General features: G+C 50.1%; 1 protein-coding gene across 10 annotated transcripts in view; it reads left to right on the top strand.

Annotated features, from left to right (window-relative positions):
* Positions 1-2,639: 2,639 nt before the first annotated feature.
* NCKAP5L (NCK associated protein 5 like) overlaps positions 2,640-17,378 on the top strand; it is a 30,632-nt gene continuing 15,893 nt past the window's right edge. For 5 of the 10 annotated variants that reach the window (XM_068559637.1, XM_068559636.1, XM_068559640.1 and 2 more), the window contains exon 1: positions 17,128-17,240. The gene's annotated coding sequence lies outside the window, so the exon portion shown is untranslated. Of the gene's footprint in view, positions 2,723-17,049; positions 17,241-17,378 lie in introns of those variants that run through there. The other 5 variants (XM_068559639.1, XM_068559635.1, XM_068559638.1 and 2 more) reach the window with 4 other exon arrangements.

Below are 17,378 nucleotides of genomic sequence, written 5' to 3'. Positions count from 1 at the left end.
AAGAGCCTTTAAGTTAAGGAGAATAGGTACTTGTTCTGACAAGTGCAGATGTTCCAGCTGTGTTTATTAAACAGGGGCGAACATCTGAATGTAAAGTAAAAAATCATCTACATGGTTTGTTTGCTTCCCAAAATTTAGTTATTTGGAAACATCCAAAAATAGTTAGAAATGCCTGGCAGACTCTTAAGGTTTTTCTACCCCATGGCTTTGGAATGCAACAGATTAGTGGACTTTTACTGGACTTTTAAGCCCTTGGAGGAAACGATCATGTGTAATTTTTGTTGTAAACCCAGGACTGGGACACGGATTCCTATTCAATAAATGTTAGATGATTGAATGAATAGAATTAATCAGTGCTGCAGGATTCCAAAGATGCCACTAGCTATAATCAAGAAATAAGGTGAGCTTTCTCAAAATGAAAACACATTCACAAAAAGATTTGCACAAGAATATTTAGAGCAGCCTTATTCATGATAGCCCCAAACTGGAAACACCCAAATATCCATCAATTGGAGAATGGATAAACAAATTACAATATATTCATACAATGGACTGTTACTCAGCAATATAAAAGAATAGACTACACATGGCTGAATCTCAAAAACGTTACTAAGCTAAAGAATATAGACACAAAAGAGTACATACTGTATGATTCCACTTATGTGAAATTCAAGAACAGACAAAACCATGGTGATAAAATTCAGGAAGTTGCAGGGGGTGGGTGTTGGTAGGTGCAGGGTAACTGACTATACAGGGGAATGAAGGAATTCTTTGGGGTGATGGTTCGGTACCTTGTTTGGGGGGGTTACATAAGTGTATATATTATTGTTGAAATTCACCAAACAAAACACCCAAGATCTGCATTTTCTTGTATGTTAAGGATAAATCAATTTTAAAAATTGTTTTAAAGCAAAGGTGAGGGAGCTGGTGGGAGTAACCTCCACGACATCTTCTAGGCTCCAATAATCACTATCCTCAGGCATTCTTTTCATCAAGCTACCTCTATACTCAAGAATCCAAAATGACTTATTTATTTATTTATTTATTTACGGCTGTGTTGGGTCTTCGTTTCTGTGCAAGGGCTTTCTCTAGTTGCGGCAAGTGGGGGCCACTCTTCATCGCGGTGCGCGGGCCTCTCACTATCGCGGCCTCTCTTGTTGCAGAGCACAGGCTCCAGACGCGCAGGCTCAGTAATTGTGGCTCACGGGCCTAGTTGCTCCGCGGCATGTGGGATCTTCCCAGACCAGGGCTCTTCCCAGACCAGGGCTCGAACCCGTGTCCCCTGCATTGGCAGGCAGATTCTCTACCACTGCGCCACCAGGGAAGCCCCCAAAATGACTTTTTAAAATCACCTGTCCTGTCAAATCCATATCCTTTTTCTGATCTCCTCCATACAAAACTTCCTCCATTAACTTCTCCCACTTCCCACCCTACCAATGTTCTCTGCTCACTGTCGCATGCAGATAATTTGCTCTTTCCTACCTGAATCTCCTTGTGTCCTTACTTCACCTGGATCCTATTCAAGTTCTCTCTGCCCTTCAAATCCCATTTTAAATTAAGGAGCCTCCTTCAGAGAGGCACTCTTGGTCAATTCTAGCCAATTTGAGCACTCTGTGTTCCCTGAGCTTTTATGTTCATTTATTGGATAATACGGTGCTTTAATACATCCTGTGTATACCCGCAGTAGAAGCAATTTTAATAAAATGAGCAGAGCCTGTGGCTAGGGATCCCTTTGTATTTCTCTGCAGAATCCCCTTCAGAACCTGCACTAAGGGGCCAGATTGTGAAGATTATATGGTATCCAGACAAGGGCAAATAATTGTTTAACCAAGGACCAATGAGAATGATATCGAAGGGAGCTCTGAGGCCCTGCAGGGCCCTAGGTGGGCTGTTTGCTTTTCCTCCTTCAAGCACGCAGTTAGTTCAGCAGGGAAGGAACTCGCCCCCACTGAGACAGCAAGTGGCTGAGAGCAAAATTGTATCCTTTTTCTGGTCAGCCTTCCCTCCTCCTTAACCAGTGAGGAAAAGGCCAGCACTGCTCTGAGAGGCGCAGAGCCTGTTCTCAGCGCCCAGGTTTCCATATTGCTGGAAGGACCCGATCTGGGAGGAAGAAAAGGGAGATGGGAGCATTTAAGGCCAAGCAGTCACTCAAGCCTCTTCCCTTAGATTTACACCCAACACGTATGCGGGAAGGCAAATTACAAACACCGACGCTCACAATCACATATACACGTGCACGCCCAGCCCTACAGAAGCAGACACGCATGCCCACGGGTCCGCGTGCACCTACTTAGTTTTCTCTGCTATAGATGCCCCCCATTCCACCCCCGCTCGGCCCAGCCCGGCTTCTCCTACCCCGGCACTGGGGAGGTTTACCGGGCCTGACCCGGCCAGGTCTGGGAAGTCTGTTTCGCTATAGGGGGGAGGCGAGGTCCTTTCCTCCAGGGCGGAAGCAGCGCGCTCGGGCCGGGCGGACCTAGCTCTCGTCCTGGGAACATCTGGAGGGGGCTGGGAGGGGCGCGCATCCAGAGTGAACGTGGATTGGCTGCGCGGGAGGGGGAGGCGGGGTTTGAGCGAGGGGCGGGGCTCACTGGCCCCTTTAAAGCCTTGACATCAAGAGGCGGCCCCAGCACCCCCCTTTTTCTCTGCCCCCCGCCCACGAGCCGCGGCCATGGACCTGGCGGATCTGGCCTGCCCTGGCCCAGCTCAACACCTGATTTCGGTGAGTTCTGGGCCCACTTGCGATTTAAAGGGCGGCGAGTGGGGGTGTCTGTAAGCCCGGGCTGGGGGTGAGAGATATGGAGGGTAAGGCTCTTGTGGCAGCCTTGGGTCGGAGAGGGCGGCGCGGCTTCCTGCCGGACCTCGCTGGCCTGCCCTCCCTCCCGCCTCACTCACGCCGAGGGGTCCGGCCGCGACTCTGTCCACCCCCACCCCACCCCACCCCACCCCCTCCCGCCCCTCGCGCCATCCTCGCGCACACTCCGTGGCCCCGGAAGGGAAACTTTCCGGAGAGGGGGATGTTCCGGGGGCCGGTCTACCGCCCCCTTTGAAAGCACTGACCTTGCCCCAGCTGCGCACCCCACCCCACCCGCATCCCATCGTACGGGTGCCGCTTAGCGGTGCCGGGTTGTTGCGCGGGGGAGGCTCTCCCCAAAGCGCAGGCGCGTAGACGAGCCTCGGGCTTCTCTTCGCACTCCTTGCTGTCTCCGTGGCCTGGGGCGGTAGGGTGTGGGAGAGGTGGGGGGAGGCGGAGAGATCGGGGTCTTCCGGAACGACACTTCAGTGGCACTGAGGGATTGCGGGAAGGAGAAGGGTAGCCGGGCGGGCTGAACACTAAAGAGAGGCTGAGGAAGGGAGAAGGGCTGGGCAGGGAGTGAAGCCAGGACAGCTCTTGCAGGAAAGGCTCTCTGGGTCCTGGCTGCGGTGCCAGAAGAATGCAGAGAATTTATCTGTGCCCGACACTGCACTGGCCTAGGCCGACTAGGAAAGCGGCTGTCTGAACCCCAGCCCCCGTGGTCTCTCCAACCCTGGCACTGCCCCAAGGGCACGGAGGACCCTTACCTCCCACAGGCCTGGTTTTCCAGGTGTCTCAGCGCTATCCACCAGCCTGTGCAGCTGCTACTTCTTAAATGCCTGCCTTCCTGAGTAGCCAGGGGTCTTAGGCTGCCCGGTTGTCTGGCTGTAAAGGCAATGCTTCTATGCCCTCCCTACCACTGCTCTCCCTCCCCCACAGGTCCTCCTGCTTAAGCACAGTTGTCTGACAGAGATAGTGGTGGAAACAAATGCCTGGGACAGGTGTGGTCCTGGAGGACAGTAGCTAAGGGTCAGTGTCTAATGGTTCTGTGGGCAGTACTTTGGGGAAAGTGAACCTAGCCCAGTTGCCTTGTTGCAGACCCTCTCTTGCAAGATATGCCAGCTGACTCAGAGACTCCTTGTCTTTCAAGAAAGGCGACACAAAATTCACTTCTCATATTTATTGGGTGCCTGTCTTTCTAAGAACAACGTGGGGTTAGTGGGTTTCTTACCTCAGAGAAACACTTGCATCCCTGTCTAGGGAGATATCCCCACTTGGTTCAACTTTGTTTTCAGTCTATGGTCTGTGCATGAGGTGGTGTGAGCCCTCCAGCATCTCTCTCCAGCTCAGGCCTTTGGAAGAGAGTGAGAACCTGGAGAGGCAGATGGCCTGGGCTGCAGGGAAGAAGGCCCTTCTACAATAGGCAAGCGGAAACCAGTGTGTATGAGGACCAAGCTGTTATCACTGTGCACTGGGAGAAGCTCTGGTCCCTGCTCCTCATAGGTTGCTGTGTGACCTTAGCCAAGGTAGTTTGCCTCTCTGGTGCTCTTTTCTACCATCTGTAAAATTCAGCAGTTGGATTAGAAAGCGCTACTATTCCTTTCCACTTTTTGACATTGTGTGGCTCCACTGATGAGTGAAATTGGAGGGGAGTAAGGTCCTCCAGCAGGGTGGCTAAGTTTGAAGAGGTAAGTTGCTTAGGAGTAGAACCTTGGGTGGAGGGGCGCAGACTCCCTTTTCCTGCCTAAGAATAGCCACTGTGCTGCTCACCCCTGGTGCCTTGGAGTATGAACTGCTGCTGTCTGGGATTTGGCCCACCCATCAAGGCCTCTGGTGAGACATCCTGGCAGGCCAGTCTTTGAGCTGTGCCTTTGGGGAGGGGTTGAGAGAGGAGGAGGCAGCCAAGGGCCAGCAGGGGAAGCAGATTCCCAGGAGACAGTTTGCATCTCAGCTGTTGGGACTTGTTTTAGGATCTGGGCCAGGGAGTACAGCACACTCATCTACCCTGTTATGGGAAGAGGACAAGGAGAGCCCCGCTGCTGTTGCCCATCCCACCCGCTGGCCCTACTCACCTCACCTCTGTACTCACACCCCCAGCTCCCAGGCAAGGGGCGTAAGGAATCTTCCCTGCTGCCCTCGCCCAGCCAGCCTCCCAGACCCTGCCACGCCAGCCAGGCAGCAGCAGGGAGAGGCTGCCGCAACCCCACCTTTCCCAGACTCCTTCCCTCCTGGGGGGTAGAGCTTTCTCAGGAGTCAGACTCTCCAGGTTGGGACTTGCTCTCTAGCCCAAGAACCAAAGGCCTTCACGTTCTCCTTGTTTGTTTTCATCCTTGGCTTCCCAGGTGCTGAGGGGGATGTCAAAGGAGAGGTGGTGGTTAAAAAGGTCGTGGGATCGGTTGGATGTGAAGCACATTCTCCTGCATTGCTTTTCCCTCTGCTAGCTCCCCAGGAGCCCTCTTCCCTGGGCCCTGCTGCCCATGAGAGTGAAGCTACAGCAGGAGGTATTTAGGTTAGACCCCAAGGAAACCTTCCTCATTGCTAGAAACCCCTGGGATGGAGAATGGAAGCTCCCAGGAAGGTCAGTTTCCCAGAAAGTGGTTAACAGTGGAGTCCCTGTCAGAGTGAAGGATGTGGCTGTTGCTAGGCAGAGGCTGCCGTTTCCTCTTGGGGTGTGGCTCTGAGGCCAGCCAGCCAGAGGCCCCGTTAGAAGCAGGAGGAGAAAGGAATCTTGCCTGATAGCGAAAGAGGGGTCCCTGGCCCCATCAGCCTTGGGGCACCAGAAGCGCGTCTCTCAGAACAAATGCCGCTTCTGCCCCCGCTTCCCCGGCTCCTCCCCTAATTCACCACCACTACCACTGTCTGCTTTGACAATCCTCACCCAAACCTGGCAGACTCCTCCAGCCCCAGTCTGGCTGCACTAATGGACTGATTGGATTTGCTATACTTGGAGTTTGGGATTTCTGATTGAACATGCAAATTTATGTAAATCAATCTGGGATCTGCCACTACGTCAAAACAACATAGAGTCACAGGCTGGAAGGAATCCTAGAGACAGTCTAGTCCAATGCCCTCATGTTAAAAATGGGGAAACTGAAAAAAAAAAAGGTGGGGAGTACACTGAAGTCTAGAGGGGGAAGTGATTTGTACAATGATGAGTGTCAGAGGCAGGGCTCCTGACTCTGGTCTAGTGTTTTACATTGTACCATTCTGCCTTAATTTCTTGTGCATGAGGGGGCCTGGCCAGATTTAAGGCAGAGAGGGCAGTTCTTGAACCTGAGATTGTGGAGAGCTAAGCCCTTAGGGGTCAGAGTGTTATCTCAGGGTACCCCATGGGCTCGGGCCAGCTCTCTTAACATGCTGAAGAAAAACAACTTCAAATTCCTTAGAATAACACCCTTAATATTTTTCCCTAGGCCCTACCCTGGAGGGTTGGAAGACAAGGTCTTTGGTTGCTCCCTGGCTTGGCACTTATGGTTCCCCAGAGCTGAGATTGTGTCTGTTCCCAGCATCTGTCACAGTACCAAGCACGTAGTAGGCTGCAGCTGGATCTGCACAAGCAATGCCTCCATCTTTACATTTCATCCACATTCAAGTGTGTGCTGCTTCCCTCCACGGCCACAGTGGGAAAAGATCTTTGGTCTTCTGTGACCACCCTCCCCTCCTCTCCTGGAGGAGGCACAGACCAGCTGAGCCTCCTCTGCCAGTTTCTAAAGCAGTGACCGACTAGGCAGGCCTTGCTGTAGAAAAGATCTCATTATTTTAAGGTCAGTGCCAAAGGTGGGTGGGGGCCGCCGAGATGGGCTTGGGTCCCAAAGAAGCAGTCTCCCCACTTGACATGATTTTGATCTGATCTACCCACCTGGCTGCCAGGTGCCTCCTGCTCCCACTTCATGGACTGCGCCTGTCACATGGGGCTATTTGGAGAGCTGAGCCCTCACTTAGCCTGTAGTGCCTGTGCATGTTGCAGAGATGGCGGAGATGCTCAAAGCAGCTGTTGGCCTGCTTTACAGTGCTTTGGGAGAGTAGTGTTTTGGCTCAAGATCAGAACCCTGGACTCCCTGCCAAGGCTTCCACCAGGCCCTGGCAGCCTGGGGAGGGGGCTTGGGGCACATATTTGGGGTCTTCCTCACCTTCACCCCAAACCCAGGTCTGGCTGACCCTGAAAGAAGTGCCCTTGTCTTCAGCACCTTCCCAAAGCACGACAGATATGAAGCCAGCACCTCTAGTTCCTCACTGCCCAGTGGCCCTCGGCACCTGTATCCTTAGCTCCGTATGAGCCAGATCTTTCTCCCGGGGCCTCAGTTTCCCAGTCTGTGCTGATGGATTTATAAGACATCATCACTGGGGTGTGGCACCTGCTTGATAATTAACGTTTTCCCTACTCTGGGAGTTACACAGATGGAAGAGGCCTGAGGAGGCCAGGTTGTTATTAAGGTGAATTATCATTGCTGCTATTCCTGATTTCTAAAAATCCAGCAGCGGCTGAGAAGAGCCCAGTCAGGCACAGCTCCCTGAACCTTATGCTGGTCCTTAAGCTCTGGGAGTTCTCCAGGACTCGCTAAGCTTTAAAAAAAAAAAAAAAAAAAAAAGTATAGGTATTTTAAAAGGAGAGACGCTTCATTCTGCTGCTCATGCTATTGCCTGCAAGACTTGAGTGGTGAGTGCTGCTTGGGGTGTTGGTCTGCAGTTCTCACTATAATGCAGGGCTTGAAATTGTCCCTCCCTGAAGACCCTCTGGGTAGGAGAATGATGAGGTCTTTCCTGGAGGGGAATGTGAGAGGCCCTGGAATTCCTGGGGTGTGGCCTTGGGGTTCTCAGCAGCTGCTGTTCCAGGGGCTGATTCATTTCACTCCCAGCTGGCTTGATGTGAGGGCTGTAATTGGCCCTTTTGTGTGAAGATCTGTTGAGACACCCCCAGAACCTGCCCGCGGAAGCCCCGGGCACTTCAGGAGTCCTTTACCCTACCTTACCCCCACCTGCCCCAAACCTTCCCCTTGCCCAAGCTCCCACCTCTGCCTCTGCCCTTGGCCAGACCTTACCCCCTTCCCAAGGGTAAGAATGAACCCAGCTCTTATCCAGGCGGAAGTAGCCCTGACTAACTTCCTTTTTTTTTTTTAAGATTTATTTATTAATTTTTTTTGGCTGCGTTGGGTCTTCGTTGCTGCACGTGGGCTTTCTCTAGTTGCAACGAGTGGGGGCCACTCTTCATTGCGGTGCACGGGCTTCTCATTGCGGTGGCTTCTCTTGTGGCGGAGCACGGGCTCTAAGCGCACGGGCTTCAGTAGTTGTGGCTCGTGGGCTCTAGAGCGCAGGCTCAGTAGTTGTGGCGCATGGGCTTAGTTGCTCCACAGCATGTGGGATCTTCGCAGACCACGGCTCGAACCCGTGTCCCCTGCATTGGCAGGCGGATTCTTAACCACTGCGCCACCAGGGAAGTTCCCTAACTTCTGAATAGTTTGTTGCTACCAGTGCCCACCACAGCGGGGGCTGGGGGTCCTCTCCCCTAGGTCGGGGAGAGATTGCTGGGAAGAAAGAGAGTAAAGACACTGATGTTCCTTGGCCAGACCCCACACTCATCTGTCTAGACCTCCTCACCCCTCCCTTGTCCTGGGGCCTGGTCCTTACTTCCTAGCATGGGAAGAAGAGAGTAGTTGGCCCCATCTGGGAGGGGCTTTAGAAATCACCTGGTCAAGTGGTTATTCCTTCTAACTTTTTTTTGTTTTATATTCTTTTATTTTTTCACTAGATTTTTTTTTACATAGTCCAAAGATCAAAATGATACAAAAAGGCATACATTGAGAAATCTCATTCCCCCCTCCACCCCCTTCTCCCTCCATACATAATCACTTATTAATTTCTTACATGTCCCTTGTTTTTTAATACAAAAATAAACACAAATATATATTCTTTTCCCCCCCCTTGCCCAAAAGATAGCATATAGAATATACTGTCTTCATCTGTCACCAGTTGGCAGTATCTGCGTGTACAGAGATTTCTTCTGCCACCATGTTGGGACTCTGGTTTCTGACGTTCACCACCCACCTCAGGGTCCCCCAGTCGACCCCAGACCAGGAGCAGCGTTCATTTACCTTCATATACCAAACTTCATTCGGATGCCAAAACCAAGGAATTCTCAAGCTATGGCTAGCTCTTACTAAGTACTAGGTGTGGTGCCAGACTCTGGGGGTACAGTGGTGATCCCAGAAGTCCATGTTAATCAAATAATTAAACAGTTAAAAAGTTACAGCTGTGATGGAGGCTGCACAAAAAGGACAAGTACTGTGAGACCAGATAATCAGAGGCCCTACCCACCTTGGTGTGTGAGGGATGTGCATGTGTTAGGGGCAGGCACGTGACACAGCACAGAGCTGGGGCAGGAGTCTGGGGCCAGGGCTGCAGAAGTGGTACCACGTGACCTGGGAAACTGGGTTTCTCAACTTGACTTCAGTGGTGTCTCTTCTCCCCACTACCCCAGTCTGTGGGACGTCCTGGACCCCTTGAGTTTTACTGTGTCCAAGACAAGAGGCCCCCTTCTCTGCCAGATGGTGCTGAAAATGCCTACTCCCCTGCCTCCACCCCACTGCCTTCTGTTTCCCCAGCTCTGGGCCTGTGGGCTCCTGAAGCTAGAGCCTTCCTTTCCATTGCAGGCTGAAGGGAAGTTGGGGGGGTGTTTGCTTCTCACTTCCTCTGTAGACGGCACCTCACTTCCTGTCCCCGGGGCTAGAAGAAGGCTAAAGCTCTTGGCTTTGCTGTCCCTTCCTCTCTACCCCCCTTGCTTTCCTGGGAAGCCTGTGGGGCCCATAGGAGGAAGGCAGCATCAAATCCAAGGGCTTCTCCCTAAAGGCCCTGCCGGGCTCCTCACCCCCACGTCCCCCACCCCACACAAGGGGACCTCTCTTCTCAGATGCAGTCCATTTCCAGACGTGATCTCATCCTCCTCTTCTATGCCCTCTGGGAAGAGAGGAGTCAAGAGAGAGAGCTCACCCCATTTGACAGATAAGAAAACTGAGTCGGGCGTTTCTAGGCTTCATCTAGGGGCATGCAGTATGGCTGAGCCAGACTGGAATCAAGGAAGCCTGACTCCCATTTATGGGCACAAACGAGCAGAGCCTAGTCGGAATTGTGGGTGAACCAGAGCTACTTTCTCCTCTCAAGAGCAGAGCTGGCAGCTTAAGAGGTCACCTATGGGCTCTGGCCAAATGGCACCCACTGAGTCAACACTAAAGCTGCCTGGACAGGAAGACACTTGGTTGGCCAGAGCCCGTTCCCTTTGAAGAAAGAGGCCAGGATATGACGCCTGCGGGAGTGAGCACTAGGGACTGAGCATGGGGGGCTGGCTGAGTGTATGCCCAGCTCTTTGGGGCCTGCAGGTGTAGCCTGAGAGCCAATAGGCTGTGCAGCCTCCCAGGCCCTTTTTCTCTTGGATCGGAGAGCAGATAGCTGAAGTTGCAGTTGTCAGCTCTGGTATGGTCTCCAGGAGCCTCTGTGCCTCTGTTCCTCCTGTGGGGCCCAGCATGTGTCTCCGGTTACACCCAGGATGTTGAAAAGATGCTGACTCTCCTGTTCGGTCAGGGGGTAGGAGATGAGTTGGTAACTGGCATGGGCCAGGGGACCAGGAAACACTCACCTTCAAATGCCCTTCAGTCCAGCTGTACTGAGTCATTCTGTTTCCATACACACCCGGAGACTTCTGCCTCCTGCTGCCTGGAATGACCCCCTTCCCTTTTCCTTGTAGCTAAACCCTATCTGTCTATAAAGGCTGAGTTCCCTAGATGCTCAAATTCTGAAAAACTGTTCCAGCTTAACATTTCTCTCCTGATTTTTAAAGTTCTCCAAAGACTTCTCTTGTGGAACGTCCTTCACAGTACAGCTATTTACCTACATGTCTTACATCCTCTACTAGTCTGAAAGCTCCAAGAAGTCTGAAAAGAACTGACCCATCTCTAAATTGCATCCCAATACCCAGCACTGTACCTCCCACTGAGTGATCTGTCCAGAATATTTGCAGAATGAATAGTTTAGTCCCTTTGCCAGAGGGCATCACTGAGACCTGGGGAGAAGGTTGAGAGCTTGGAAAAGGTCATATCAATGTTCGGGACAAATCTGAAAATGTCCTTGCTCACCTCTCAGTGTGGCTTGTCATATGGACCTTCAGAGCCACTTGGGTTGGGGGCCGTCACTGGGGATCTTTAAGGGAACCTGATGAGTCCACTGTACCTTCTCACCTGTCCTGTCTTTCTGGTCTTTTTCTGTCTGGAATGAAAGGAGATCACCAAGTTCAGGACCTCGTTGGCAGGAGCAGTGCCCTGGCAGGAAGTAGGAGGGGAAAAACGAAATATAAGCAGGGCCCTTCCTCAGGGAGCTCCCCTTCTAACAGCATGGAAGTTGCCCCTTCTCTCAGGGAGTACTAGAGAACAGGATGCATTACAGTTTGAAATACTGATCCTGCAGGAGGCACTTGAAGAGAGATCAACGTGGGCCACGTCAGTCCAGGATAGCTTTTCAGAAGAATATTGCTCTGCGGCCAGCCCAGGGCAGGGCTTCCAGGGCCATGTTGAGGGCTTTTATCTGTCCCCAAAGCAGTAGGAGGTCACGGGAAGATTTGAAGCAGGAAGGACGCAATCAGATTTACAGTTTTAGAAAGAAGATTGCTAGAGCTCCCTTGGAAAAGAGATTGTGGCAGGGAAAATACAAGATCAGCCTGGAACATCTTCTCGTGCCAGAAAGTAAGCAAATGTTAAAAAATAAATAAATAAACTTTTTTTTTTAATGGAGGCATGTTGAAAGGACACAGGAGCCAACCTGAAAGCATCGCCAAAGCTGGAATTTAAGCAGTAAAATAAGTGGTGATGATAATATTGGATTAAAATCCAAAGAATAAAATAATGCCTGTGAGTCCATACTCATACAAATATGGAATTAAGTAAATAAATGGGAGTGAAGAGACAGCTTTTTCTTACAGAAAACTTCCAATTAATAAATTACAAGGAATGAGGGAAATCGAAAATTATTGTTAGGGCACCATAGTAATTGCTGCAAGCAAGATCCACTGATGAATCCTAAAATGAGTGGGTGAAAATTTAAGCAGAAACAGGATTTTGCATGGTCACAAAGTATTGCCCTCCCCCCAACTATTTATTATTACAAAAGAAAAAGTATGTTTTCATTCTACAGTACAGAAGCACACTAGTAGACGCCACCTAACCAAGTGATCAAGGTTAACATCACCAGTAATAAGACATCTCAGCATCATGTATACACACCCCCTGATAGAATGCACTGAGAAGGGCACATCACCTCTGTGATATTCTTTCCCAAAATCCATAACCTCAATCTCATTGGAGAAAACATCAAACAAACTCATATTAGGAAATATTCTCCAAAGTACTGACCAGTTACCTTGCAAAGTGTCAAGGTCGTAAAAGACAAAGACTGGGAATTCCCTGGCGGTCCAGTGGTTAGGACTCCGCGCTTTAAGCACAGAGGGCTTGGGTTCGATCCCTGGTCGGGGAACTAAGATCCTGCAAGCCGCTTGGAGCGGCCAAAACAAAGACCGAGGAACTGTCATGGATCATAGGAGACTAAGGAGTCATGGTGATTAAGTACAATGTGGGATCCTGGATCGGATCTTGGGATAGAATACCAATGGAAAGGGCATCAGTGGAAAAACTGGTTAAGATCCAAATGAAGTCCGTGGGGGTTTTTTTTAATATTTATTTATTTGTTTACTTATTTATTTTGGCTGCACTGGGTCTTAGTTGTAGCATGAGGGATTTTTAGTTGTGGCATGTGGACTTCTTAGTTGCGGCGTGCGGACTCTTAGTTGCAGCATGCATGCGGGATCTAGTTCCCTGACCAGGGATTGAACCCAGGCCCCCTGCATTGGGAGCGTGGAGTCTTACCCACTGGACCACGTGTGGGTTTTTTTTTAAATTGTTTTGCTAATGAATGATGTAGAACAGTGAGAACATGCTGCTATGTCTGTTTGTTTTTTTAAGGTATACACACATACACTCACAAATAAATAACACAGAAGAAGAGGTGGAAGATAGCTGCAGAGAGTGGTAGACAAGGGAAACGTTGTCCAGGAGGAAGTGGTCACTATCAAGACAGAGAAAAGACAACCACAGAATAGGAGCAAACATTTACAAATCATATATCTGATAAGGGACCTCTGTTCAGAATATATAAAGAATTCTTACAACTCGACAGTAAAAAGACACATAACCCAACTAAACGATGGGCAAAGGGATCTGAATAGACTTGTCTCCAGGGGAGATATACAAATGGCCAATAAGCCAATGAAAAGATGCTCAACATCATCAATCGGAGAAATATAAATCAAAACCATAAAAATCACTTCAGGACTTCCCTGGTGGTGCAGTGGTTAAGAATCTGCCTGCCAACGCAGGGGACAAGTGTTCGAGCCCTGGTCTGGGAAGATCCCACATACCGCGGAGCAACTGAGCCCGTGGGCCACAACTGCTGAGCCTGCGCTCTAGTTTCCGTGCTCCGCAACAAGAGAAGCCACCTCAATGAGAAGCCCGCACGCTGCAACAAAGAGTAGCCCCCACTCGCCGCAACTAGAGAAAGCCCGTGCACAACAACAAAGACCCAACACAGCCAAAAAAAAAAAAAAAAAAATCACTTCACATTTACTAAGGTGACTTAGAATCAGAAAATCAGACAATAACAAGTGGTGAGGATGTGGAGAAATTGCAGCCCTCACACATTGTTGATGGAACTCTAAAATGGTGCATCCACTTTGGGAAACAGTTTGGCAGTTCCTCAAAAAGTTAAACCTAAAGTCACCATACAACCCAGCAATCCCACTGCTAGGTGTATACCCAAGAGGAAATGAAAACATCCATCCAGACGATTTGTACACTGGTGTGTACACTGCTTAGAGCAGCATTATGCACAATAGCCAAAAAGTGGAAACAGTTCAAATGTCCATCAGCAGCTGAATGGATAAACAAATTGTGGCATAGCCATACAATGGAATATTATGTGGCCATAAAGAGGAATGTAGTACTGATACATGCTTCAACAGAGATGAACCTTGGAAACATTATGCAGAGTGAAAGAAGCCAGTGACAGAAGACCAGCTATTGTATGATTCCATTCATATGAAATGTCCAGAATGGGGAAATCTATAGAGACAGAAAATGATTAGTGGTTGCCTTGGTTTGGGTGTGAGGGGCTGGTAACTAAGGAGTAATGAAAATGTTCTAAAATTGACAATGGCCATGATTGTATATATCGGTGAATATACTGCAAACCACTGAATTGTACACTTTAAATGGGTGAGTTGTGTGGGAGTTGAACTATGTCTCAAAGCTTTAAAAAACGTAGTCCAGCAGGAAGTGGCCACCAGAGGCATTTGTGCTTGAGAAGGCAATGGGGACTGAAAAATATTGTAGGATTTAGCGTTGTGGCAGTTACTGCTGAAGTTTGACCAGGTTGAGGAGGGAGTGAGAAGTGAGGATGGCTTTTTTTGAGAAGTTTGGCTGTGAAAGGCAAAAGAGGGCAGTATCTGGAGAAATGTCAGGGGGAAATTATTTTTAAGATGAAAGGTACCTGAGAAGTTGTAAAGGTAGATGGGAAAGATCCCTTCAGGAAGTAGACCCTAAAGACATAAATGGGGAGGGTCTGGGGTAGGAAGGATTGGCCTTGCCTGGGAAAAGGGCAGCCCCTCTGCTGTAACAGGAGGAGAGAAGGAAGTACAGAGGATTCCGATGGGGCTGGGACTGGTGGCGGGAGGTTTGAGGGGTTTCCCCTCTGCTGGCTTCAATCCGCTGGGGAAGCGAGGGGAGGTGGTAGACCAGAAGTCTGAGGCGATTGGAGAGGGTGTGAAGTAGTCGTTGCAGAGAATGAGAGAGCAACTCTAAGCCTTGGTAAGAGTGCCAGGAGGACTGCCCATGTGGCTGAGATGGCCTTCCTTTGGTGAAGAGAGAGTGAGAAATAGTGTGAGCAAAAGCCTGGGGACAGGAGTGTGAAGTCCTGTCCTTCCCTTCCCTTCCCTACTCTAGACTGGAAAGAAGCATTGACCTCGAATGCTCAAGTCAAGGAATCCCAGGGATCTTCTAACTTCGCTGTCCAGTATAGTCGCCACCAGCTGCATATGGCTATTTAAATTTAAAATTCAGTTCCCCAGTTGGACTAGCCGCATTTCAAATGCTCAGTAGCCATGTGTGGCTGGTGGCTACCATATTGAACAGCATGAAATAAACATTTTCATCATCACAGAAAGGTCTACTGGACCACACTGTTCTAAGAAAAGTGATTCTTTTCAAACTATTGAGTCTAAGGACCCTTCTACAATATAAAAATTGAAGATCCCAAAGAGCTTTGATTCATATAGATTGTACCTATTGACATTTACTGTCATACAAATTAGAACTGAGAGTTTTAAACATTTATTTAATTCATTTAAAAGTAACAATAAACCCATGTTAACATATTTTATGAAAAATAATCATATATTTTCCAAAACAAAAAGTAGTGAATGGCATTGTTCTTCATTTTTGCAAATCTGTTATGTTTGACTTTATAGAAGGCAGCTGGATTCTCATATCGGCTTCTGTATTAAATCTGTCATGTTATCACATATCACGTAGTCTCTGGAAAATGCCACTATATACTCATGAGGGAATGAGAGCTAAAAAGGTAAATAATGTCTTAGTGATATTGTGAAAATAGTTTTGACCCTGAAGATTCCTTGAAAGGGCCTCGGGGTCCCTGGACCACACTTTGAGAACCACTGTTCTAGAACAACCTCCACTTGGCATGAAGGAACGTATCCTTGAGAAACTGAGTGATTTGCCTAAAGTCACACAGCAAATAAATTGCATTGTTGGGACTAGAAGTCTTCTGCCTTCTGGTCTGAGGCTTTTTCCAGTACCCTTGGCCGGGCTAGGATGGGCCTGCTGAGCTTTTGGGAGTGGGGCCTGGGCTTCTTGGCTGCAGAACCCCTGGTGTGTGGCCCTATAAATAAACCCATTGTGTCTGTCCGAGCCCCTTCCCTCTCCCCACCCCCAGCAGTTGCTTTTATTGTTGGGTTATGCTGTGAACAAGGAACGTTGAGGATCTGGGGGAGGAGAGATAAAGGGTATTGAAATCTATAAGCCTTTTGAGCTCATAACACTACTGCCCTTCCTCCTGCCCTGCCTGGAAAGGCAGGGGACTGGCCTACTGTCAGTTTGTAAGAACCTATACCATGGTCTGGAGGTTCTTGGAGTGCCTGTGAAGAGGAAGTTGGAGGAGGGGTGCAGTGGGCCCCTTCCCCACGGACACTTGCCTCTCAGAAGGGCTATTGTGTCTTGGGGCCAGTTGTCAGGAGGAGGAAAGGAAATTCTTGTCTGCCTCTTTCCCTGAGGGGGGAGGAGACCAGTTGGAATACTTAGGGCTAAAAGATGCTTTAGGCCAGATTAAGGTGGCCACTTTCAGGCTAGGAATGCCCTGGGGCCTCAGTCCTCATTTTCCTCCCCACACCCCAGGGCAGCGCAGGGCTGATCTAGTCTGGAAAGGAGTGTTTGCTGTGGGTGAAGAAGTGGCTGTTTACAAGTAGACTTTTGGGTGTGACTGGGATTTCAGAAAGCAGCTGGGGGATGGGGGGAGCAGAGGGGAAATGGTTGTGTTACGGATGATTCTGTTATTAAAGTGAGCTCCATCTCTGCCTTCCCACAGCTGCCCACCCCTCCCCCACCTCCTGGCCCCTTGCTTTTTTCCCTAGAGGACTCCGGGGGGAACAGCTGGTGAGTGAGGGGCTCATCAGGGCCCAAAGGCCTTGGCTAAGGGCCAGGGTAAGGGAGCCTGGAGGACAGGCTTGCTGCCATCTCTCTGGCCCCTTCCTCCCAGGTCTGGACTCTGAGTTTAGGGAGGGGTCTTGTGGGTGCCCGGGCTGGGGAGGGGGTGGGAGCTGCAGAGTCTACGCCTTTGATCTGGCTGACTGAAAGGCCAGGACAGTCCCATCTTTTGGGGCTGGGGGGCCTTCCATGAGTGACTAGGCTGAAGAGATAGTGGTCACCCAGATTCACTCAGGGATGGGGCTGTACCCACCTCATCCCCGGGTTACCCAGAAACCCCCTGAGCAGCTGTTCCCCCTTCCCTGTCTCCGAAGGAGGGCCAGAGAGGCTCTGCTCTTCCTCCCTTCCTCCCCCTCCCTCCCCTCGGCACTGAGGTCACCTCCCTCTGAATCAGGCTTTTGCGGGGGCGGGGTTGCCCGTTGGCAGTTCTGGCGGGAGAAGCCTCCCATTCAAGCTCGAGCTCCCACCCACTGCAGCTCCATCCCTACCCATCCTGGCCAGCATCATGTGTTCCAGACCTACATCCACCATGTGGGATATGGTGTGGGACCACCAGAGGAAAGCCTGAAACCAGGGCCATCCTGAAAAACCCAGGCCAGGGCTTTTCCTGGGCCCCAGGTGGGCTGAGCACAGAAGCTGTGAGTAGCAGTTGTGGGGCCTGAGGGAGGACGAGGGTGCTCGGCCCTGGGGAGGTGGGTCCCACTGACCCTGCAGGGACAGCCACTGGGGAACCAACCTGAGTTTTTTTGTTTTTGTTTTTGTTTTTTCTCATGAGA

Source organism: Eschrichtius robustus, chromosome 13, assembly GCF_028021215.1.
Source record: "Eschrichtius robustus isolate mEscRob2 chromosome 13, mEscRob2.pri, whole genome shotgun sequence".
Classification (NCBI taxonomy): domain Eukaryota; kingdom Metazoa; phylum Chordata; class Mammalia; order Artiodactyla; family Eschrichtiidae; genus Eschrichtius; species Eschrichtius robustus.
The sequence above is the reverse complement of the archived record's forward strand: the minus strand, read 5'-3'. Positions and strand labels throughout refer to the sequence as shown.